The following is a 9,771-nucleotide window of genomic DNA, read 5'->3' as shown; positions in this document are numbered from 1 at the left end:
CAGCGTGTGGATGGTGCTCTGCCGTCGCCCCCGCAAGGATCTGCGGTGCTGGTCAGGGGTGGCGCGCGTGGGGCCCCGGGACGCCCAGATCTAGCGTATAGGAGGCGAGCTGGGTGGGAGGACTCCGGGCGGCGCGGATCTGGGCGTGGTGACCGCGGATGGTTCGTGACCGCGGGCGGTGCTGGAGCAGAGGGGCTCCGGCCGTGGTTTGGATGCGACCTGCAGGACCCGTTCTGGTCTCTGCAGGCTCGTCGTCGGTGGAGGCTTGATGGTGGCCCTGCACAGCGATGACGTGCTTGCTGTTTGTGGGGTGTGCGGTCCAGTGGAGGCAAGGGTCGACTTCGGCCTGCTGCGTGGGAGTGGCTGCCCGGGTGAAAGCCTGGCCGGTGCTGGCCGGCCGACGGCGACGGTGCCTGTGGGCGTCGCTATCCTCCTTGGAGGTGTTGTCGGGAATCTCACAGCCGGATCTTCCGGATGAAGTACTTCGGGTGAAAACTTAGATCCTGCTGCATGGTCGGGCGGTAGCGTCGTCTTGAACGTCGTTCCCCTCTTTAGGGTGCCGTCTTGAAGACTTTGATCCCTGTGGTGCCTTCATACGACTGGACGTGCACGGTGGCTTCTGTGGCAATGATGACAGCGGTGAGCAATGCCAGAGGCGTGGCCCTAGTTGTGGTAGCCGACTCTTCTTCTTCGACGCGTCTGTGGGAGTGCCTCGACTGTCTGTTGATGTGAAGTCGAAGCCGTGGTGGGGGACCAGTGGCATACGATGATGCGTGACAGGTGATTCGTTCGGTGATCCTCCGTGACGCCACCCCTGCCCAGTTTCCTTAGTAGTTCATCGTTGGAGTCGGAGCTCCACTGCCTAGTGTGGTTTGTAAGGAGTGTTGTGCTGCAGCTTCTAGGGCTGCTGTTTTTCCTTTTGTCTTTTGATCTTCGGATCCTCTGGTCCTAGGACCTTCACCACCTTGTTATTTTTCGTTGCTTCCTGCTATTATCAATGAATGCCAGCAATGCTGGATCTTTCAAAAAAAAATATTGTCAGGCTTCTGGGCAACACATCAACAGGGATAAATCATCAATATATTTCAGTAAGGGTTGTCCCAATGACACTAGGAATGTGATCAAGAACATCTTTCATGTGCCAAACAAATCATTGTGTGAAAGGTATTTGGGATTGCCTTCTGATGTTGGATATTCAAAAAATGGTTCACTTAAATATCTATAAGATAGACTGGAACAAGGTGATTGGATGGATCAAGAAAAGTTTGTCGGTTGCAAAAAAGGAAGTTGTGGTTAAAGCCCTAGCTCAAGCAATTCCAATTTACTCTACGTCATGTTTTAAGCTACTGAGGGGCTTGTGTGAGCACTTAACTACTCTCATAAGGAAATCCTGGTGGGGTAGCAAGGACGGCAAACGCAAACCTGCATTGGTTTCGTATATGAAACGATGACACAACCAAAGTTTATGGCTGGTCTAACGTTTAGGAATTTTGAGCATTTTAATCTCTCCTTCACGGCCCGGTAGGCTTTGAGAATTTTACAAACCCTTGACAAAAGCAATATATTTCCCATCGTGTACAATACTAGAGGCACAGCTTGGTTCCCACCCTTACCAAATACGGAGGGAGATTATTGAAGGACATGGTGTTCTCTGTCAAGGTGTGGTCAGGAGGATAGGGAATGGGGCTAGCACCAATATTTGGAACCAGAATTGGCTTCCTAGGACGAGCTTATGAGACCTCTTTTATCTCTAATCCCTAATCCACCGCAGATGGCGTGGGCGATCTCATTGACTCTACTCCGGTGAGCTGGGACAGCAATTTGTTGCAGCAGGTTTTCCTCTGATCAGATGCTAGCGTCATCCTCAACATTCCAATATGTACCAGTGTGCAAGAGGATTTCTGGGCTTGGAACTTCAAATAGAACAACCATTTTTCGGTTCGTTCTGCTTACGCATGTTGGTGGATACCAAGGGGCGCAGAGAAGCATGGTTGGATGAATGTGCGGGGTCATCTAATTCTGACGCTGAGAAATCTGGTTGGCGACATTCCCTTGTCCTAACCCATGAACAAGGGTGCATGTCGGTGTGGTTGTGCAGTCTAGTAGGGCACGCGCCTTTTATTTTGTTTTAATCGAGACTTCTTAATTATGTGAGCCATGAGGGTTGTCATGGAGCCAAGTTTTTGTGACCAAGATGTGAAGAAAAAAGTAAGTTGAGAACGAAAGAATATGTTTGTAACGATCTTTCTTGGATGTAAATCTATGTAATGCATTATTGATATGTTGTCTATATATAATGGTGTGACCTTTTTGTCGAGGTGAAATTAAGGTGTGTTTTGTGTAAAAAAAGGTCAAACGGTTTCTTGGTTTCTTACCTTCTCCGTAGATAAACCAGCATTGTTATCCTTACACACAACTTCTACAAAGAGAATTAAATAAGACAATGAGATCAGCCTTTGTTTTATATAGGGACGGTTAGGCCACAACGTGATGAGGTGGCAGTAGTAAGTTCAACAGCAGCTAGTGCTTAAAATTGCAAAAGTTCAGGTAAAAATACCAGTCTAATTGAGTAAAACAATCAATCATACAACATGAAAACTCCCACAAAAAGGAAAACTCCATAAGTTTGGAGCCCCCTCGTTCAAATAAGTCATGAATTTGGGATTGGACACACAATTTTAACCGGGTCGTTACCCTGTGCTTTGTGGCGGGATCTCTCGATGGGTGTGCCCCTTTGTAAGTGCCTGGGAGCCTGTAATACTTCACACGTTAAAATAAAACTACTCCAGGAAACTACACGAGGCGGCGAACTATAGGGACTCCGGTGAGTGGGCGGAAGAGTGGGCGAGCGAGCGAGCGAGAGGTGGGAGGGTAGTTTAGGAAACAACAACAAAATATGTACGCGACGAATTTTCTACTAGAAACGCAGAACGACATATATTTCGGTATGGAGGGAGTAGCAAAGTAAAAATAAACGTGTACAACCCTAGTAGGAATATAACAGGCGCAGCAAAGCGAACACCGTCTTCCCAAAAGAACTACAAAAATCTGAAGTAGAGTAGAAGAAACCACATATGTCTGGCATCACCATGTATGCACGTAGCAAAGCTAGGTCCTAAGTTGTTACTCGTAGCGGACATCGCATGCAGGTGACGATGCGTCCCCGACCTGCCTCGCCACGCACGACACAATCTTCTCGCCGTCGTCGTCGACATGCCCCGTCGCCGGTATCCGCAGCGCCACGTCGAACACCAGCACGCCGTGCCTCGTGTCAGCGGCGAGCCCGTCCACCACGAACCCCGGCTGCGTGCGCTCCACCTTGCTCGCCCGCGCTACGGCCGTCGTCCACCTCGCCTTCCACGGCATCCACGGCTGGGCGCATACCTCCCGGCCAAGGGCGCCGTGCGCGAGCGGGACGCCGTGGTAGGCCACCGTCACGGCGGTGCCACGCTCCAGGCACATGCGGCCCCACAGCGGGCTCTGCGACTGCACACCGAGGGACAGCGCGAACTCCAGGTTGGGCGGCCACCGCCCTCTGCTGAGACGGTCGTCGAGGCCCGAGACGGCGTCGACGGCGGCGTAGTAGCGCGGCGGCGTTGGGTGCTTGCACTGAGCTACGAGCCAGACGGTCGAGGCGATGAGGACTAGCAGGGCCAAGGCCATGCAGATGAGGTGACAGCGCGCCATTGATGAAGATGATTGCTTGTCCCGCCGGCTGGTCGAGCAGAGCTTCACTTGTTGATTATTGGTATGGCTTGCTCCAAGAATCTCTACTCCTAATGACTGAGTTGGTAGGATTGCGTCCACGGTTTATTTTCGTCCGGTTTATTTTCGTCTGGTTTATTTTTGTTTGGTTTAATTTGGTCTCTCCTTCCATCATCATATCCTCACGTTGATTTTTTTCACCCTCCCAATAAAAACTTTCTTAACATTTACAAACTTTCCCAATAAAAACTTTCTTAACATTTACAAACTTTCCTAACCAGACACCGTCACAAACGGGCAGGTACAGAAATCACATTACAAACATTAAAACCCTATTTTCATGAAAATCAATTCAAAATCCTAACTTTCCTAACGCATCGATTCTTACCTTTCCTATGTACCTCATTGGTGCCCCATCGATGCCCCCTCCCACCAAACGTAAGTTCTTTCATCCCCTCGCACGATCCCCTCGAACCACCGTCAAAGTAAGGAAACAACCAGCGCCTTTGTTCCAAATCATGCCATTTTAGTCAACGCCAAGCTGCTCATGGCCGGGGACGCCGTCGTCTTCATGCGCCGCGCCGACGGGGAGCTGCTCGCCGGGCGCGCCCAGGTACCCCGCCGTCTCCCAGCAGGCGTCCGAGGGCGCCGAGCGCTGGCCACGCAACGCGCGCGCGGGTCCCGCCCGAGGAGGTGGACGAGGCCGTGCGGCTCGCGGCAGAGGGCACGCTCTTCACCGTCACCTACTACCCGCGCCAGGGCGCCGGGGAGTTCGTCGTGCCCAAGCAGGAGGTGGAGGACGCGCTGATCGGCGCCTGGGCACCCGGCGTGCAGGTGCGCATGAAGTTCCTCGACGCCGAGGAGCGCCGCTCCGAGTGGAACAACGGCGCCGTCAAGGCCGTTGAGTCGTCGACCCCTCCATCTGGCGCATGCTCGAGGTACATCTTGCGTCCATACATCCATCTCTCCAGTCAATCCATCCGATCATTGCGATAATTGTCTGGTTGATCGATGGAGTCCACCTCTGTTTGGTTCAGGCATGCTTGCTTCAATTTGTTTGCTCTGCCATTCAGTATGGAGTAGCCCTAGATGTTCACCATGCTAGCGACTCGCCCGTCAAACCGCAGAGATCCCTCGCATGGAGTAGCCCTAGATGTTCTAGGCCACCACCGCCAATCCGGCGAGCCTACGCTGCGACCGTTCATGGCGCCTGGGGGCAATGAACTGGCATTGCGGTCATGGAGGGGAGGCTCAGGAGCAGGGCGACGCTGGCTGGTAGAGGAATTCGAAGGAGCCAGGCCGCCCTGGCGATCACCTTGACTGCTGCGTCGTGCACCAACTAACGGCAGTGTCCGCAGTGGTGAAGAAGCATACACGGCGAGGCTAATATAAGGTATACCTTGGAGGACGCAACCCCCTGTCGTCAACACGTCATGGCCCGAATCGCCTGGAGGCCGCAACCCCTGCCTATGCTCCAGATTCACAGTGTGTCCTGACGAACGAGGCGGCAATCTCTGAATTGAATAATTGATCGTTCATCCCGTTCTACCGCTGATTCGCTCGGCGCCACCTCTGTGGTACTCTTGACTGCTTTCACATATCCCCACAAGGTATAGTACGTGGTATCCCACCCCATGTCATGTAATTGCATTCTGAAGCAATTAGTACATAGGAGTCAACCCATAGGACAAGGAGGACCCGGTTATAGATTTTTTTAAGGGAGGGTGTGCCGTGTACGGGAGCATATCTGTTAGTTTGTATCCTATGTTTAACAATTTCGGAAATTTTTGTAGTATAAAAATCTCAATAGTGAGGATACATTGCTGAACGTGATGTGATGTATATGATTTAGTTTATCATTAGTTGTTCTCCTTGCCACTACCCACTAAATTTCAGATCTGCCTTTAACTTCTAATGGTAAATATTCAATTAATTTTAGTCGGCTCAAAAGGCTTCAAGCTTCTTTGTCCATTATTTCCTGTTCAACTTTAAGAAACCTTTCAGTTTGTTTTGTTTCACTTACTTTACTATTCCTTCTTGATAAACTCACCAGGTACTGTATATATCTCTTTCACAGAATAGGATGAATGTCACGGCAGCAGCTGCAAACTCCAAGAACGTTATTGTCATGGGGGGCACCAGTTTCAATTGTGTCTTCTTGCAAGCTCCTTGTCAATGAGAGGCACAAGGTTTCATTTGTTGGGGAGGCAGACAGAAACAACGATAACTAATATTTTTTCTTTTCACTCACAATAATATTGTCATCAGATACAATTGCTATCAGGTTAGTGTTTTGTGAGCTTTCATCATGTCCCTTTATGGAACTTTTAAATGTTGATTATCATTTATCACTGCTGCTACTTGATGCAGAGTATTGATGTTTGTACTGAAGGAAGTCCAAAAGTCTTATCAATGCAGGCAAGACACTTGATATGACAAATTTCAAGTGGAAACGAACAAATATTATGCTTTTTCATCGCTTGATGTCTACCCTGACTATTCTTTCATTTGAAACTCGCTAATAACAAGTTTTTACTCTGCTGTTAAAACTGATGTTGCTAATTCGGTTCATAAAATTATTGTCGTTATAATTTGGCGATGTAATACTTTGCCATAAGCCAATATCAAATTATGAAGCATTGCTATAACTTCCAACGTGGTGCTAGAGCATTATATATGAATGTACTTAGTTAAAGGCCATCCAAAGATACACATTTGCAAGGAAGCTGCACAATGTCAATACGAATATGAAAGATAATTGGATAAATAACTTTGAAATCTGATCTTTTTCTGATGATAACACAACTTACGCTGATTTCCATAATGAACAGAGAATAGAAAAAGTGTTGTTGCGGCCATGACTTGAATAACAAACCAAATTCACAAGGTCGGTACTGGACTATTGGTAATATATATTCTTTTGGCAGGGATTTAGAAATACTTCACATCTCTTTTTAGTGGATTTTGTGATAGGAGTGAGAGTTGAGAGTGAGCGGGTTGGAGGCTGTGGTTGATTTGTTCAGTTACGAATGTGAGCGGAATATTTTCCCTACTTAAGAAAAAGTGGCAAATTGGATAAGGCAGTCATATTTTTTTGATCAGGTCATACAATATATTTTTTAGGATAGAAGGGTAAATGCATTAGTTTGTTGTTTTAATAGTTAATAACAGACGCGGTGGCGTATTAGTTGCATCCCCAACAACAGCCATCATATTTTTGTTTTGTGGTAATGCATGACATTCAACTGTATGTTACAACATGGCAATGCCTCATGAGACATCGAATTTGCCTTCTTGGCTTGGGGTCGTCATGGGCGGCGCACGCCTCCTCCGCCTTGATGGTCGTGGCGGATCGACACGAACACGGGAGGAGGGGATCATGACGGAGAGCAAGCGGTTGGTGGGGGCACTCCTCCTTGGTGGTCCGTGGGGAAGTATGGTATGAAGGGAAGAGGGCGCCAGGACGAAAGTGAGGTGAGTCTCATCCGGTTATAAAGTAGAGGGCTCCAGCGAGAAATATTAGGCTATGGTGGGAAACTGAGCTGGAAGGAGAGAGGGTCCGACATGAGGGAAGGGTGCCTCATGGTGTGGGGTTTTGTGTTGTGTTGGGAATAACATGGCGGATAGTTCGGACAACGACATTGCTCCCCATATATGAGATGGATTTGGGGCAGCCTGTACTAAACCCGGGCAAACGTCGGGCCGGGCCGGGTTTCGGGTCGGGCTTGTAAAAGCCCGACCTTCATTTCTCAAGCCCGAGCCCAGCCCGAAGCCTGAAATACTCCCTGTTTTCAAGCCCAAGCCCGGCCCAAAATCAAGCCCGAAGCTCGAAAGCCCGGCCCGAATGCTGTTTTTTAGTACACGCACGTGCAAGCCCGGCCCGAAGCCCGAAAGCCCGGCCTGAAATACAGAAAAATTGAAGCTCGAGCCCGGCCCGAATTATCTTTCGGGCTGCAAAACAAAGCCCGAGCCTGGCCTGAATGTCAAGCCCGACCTGGCCCGGCCCGGGTTTTTCGGGCCGGGTCGTCGGGCCGGGCTGCCCATGCCCGGGTTTAGCCCGGACTGTCCAGTCGGTTGAGTTTTGAGACCGTTGGGCGCCCGTTTGAAGTCCAAACATGCCCGGACGTACGAGGAAGAAATGAGCTTCGACCATAGAGGTGATCTTAATCATTTATTTGATTCATTTATATACATTATAGCCCGTAGCAACGCACGGGCATTCTACTAGTATATCGTAGGGGGCCGCGTCGACTAATATATATGGATCGATCGATTGCTTGCGGATTGCTTCTAAAAAACAGTTACCATAAACTTCCTCTCTAGCTGATATGTCCAAAGGAAACTAATAAATTTCTGTGCTTTCCTTTTATGTTTGAAGGCTAATATATTTCCAAGTTTCGAAAGAAACTGCAATGCTTCTATCCTCTTATCTCTACTCCTAATGGAGCAGTTGGTAGTCTCGCTTCCAGGTTTTTTTTCGTCCCACCACTTTCGTCCGGTTTTTTTTTGTAGGTTAACCGTCGTAGATTTTTTTCGATGCTGGTTTCTTATTCACCGGTTTATTTACCCCTCAGCTCTTTCCTTGCAAATCAGCACTTACCAAACATGCACGCAATCACGGATTTAAATTTACTAACTTATCCCAATCAACCAATACCTTCCGTTATTGCAAATCTCTATTCCTAATGGAGCAGTTGGTAGTCTTGCTTCCAGGTTTTTTTCGTCCCACCACTTTCGTCCGGTTTTTTTCGTAGGTTAACCATCGTAGATATTTTTCGTCGCCTCCCCCACTTCATCGGTTTATTTTCACTTCACCCTCTCACACAACGAAAAAAACTGAACGGATCAGAACTTTCCATACTGACGCAAATTATTTAGTAATGTCTTTATGTAAAAGAATCAATCACAATCAATCTCTAAAGATCAAATCTAAATTAATTAATCTTCATAATGTTTGTTTCCTTTCGAATCACGTCCATAACTTTCCTTCCTTGTTTGGGCAGAAACTGTTTGGTAGTAGAGATTAGGAAGCTTCCTATGAGTGTAGTAATAGGAAGTATTCTTTTTCTTGATGATTCGTTTTCATGCATGATGATAGTAAATTAGGCCAACATTCACTACTATTTATCAACGTCATCAATCGTATCCATTCCTACCAGTTTTAAGGGAATCTGCTCGCTATGTCTTTTTTAAGGGGATCCGCTCGCTAAGTCGTCGTCGCACGTTATTTTCACAAACAATCTCTACTTCTAATGGAGCAGTTGGTAGCCTCGTACGGTTTATTTTTGTCCTCCTCCCACCTCCACTGGTTCTTTTTCTCTCCACTCTTTCCTTGCAAACCAATAATTTCCTAACATACAAAAGATCACGAATATATCTTTCCTTACCCGAACCAATCGTGCCCTACATCAGTGCATTTCTTTATTAAGAAAACTAACACGTAAATCTTAACGCATTGTAAACAAATCCCGTTATGGACCTAATTAATTTATTATGAAATCTATACGTGGTCGCATTCGTTCTTTTTCTCTCCACTCTTTCCTTGCAAACCACTAATTTCCTAACATACAAAAGATCATGAATCTATCTTTCCTTACCCGAATCAATCGATCCCTACATTAGTGCATTTCTTTATTAAGAAAACTAACACGTAAATCTTAATGCATTGTAAAGAATTCCCGTTATGGACCTAATTAATTTATTATGGAATCTGTACGTGGTCGCATCTCTCCCCTCGTGAAAAAATCGCAACCATCTCCCGTTAAAAAGGAAAAGAGAACATGAACGATCAATCCCACACCATGCATCTCAGTAGCAAAAAATCGCCCCCGCCTCTGCTACTGCGCCTCGCCGTGTGCCCGGCTCGACCCATGCCTCGCCTGCATGGCTGGACGCCGCCATCTCCACCGCCACGTACAAGAAAACGGTGGGCAGAACCATCCATTCAAATCGCACACCCCCACCCTCCTCTGCAATCCCTAGCCCCGCATCACCCTATCGCTTTCTCGCCTCTCTTTCCCCTCGATGTAGATGGTGCCGAGCGGCGGCCTCGAGCACCGGCAGTGC

Source organism: Triticum dicoccoides, chromosome 6B, assembly GCF_002162155.2.
Source record: "Triticum dicoccoides isolate Atlit2015 ecotype Zavitan chromosome 6B, WEW_v2.0, whole genome shotgun sequence".
Lineage (NCBI taxonomy): Eukaryota > Viridiplantae > Streptophyta > Magnoliopsida > Poales > Poaceae > Triticum > Triticum dicoccoides.
The sequence above is the reverse complement of the archived record's forward strand: the minus strand, read 5'-3'. Positions refer to the sequence as shown.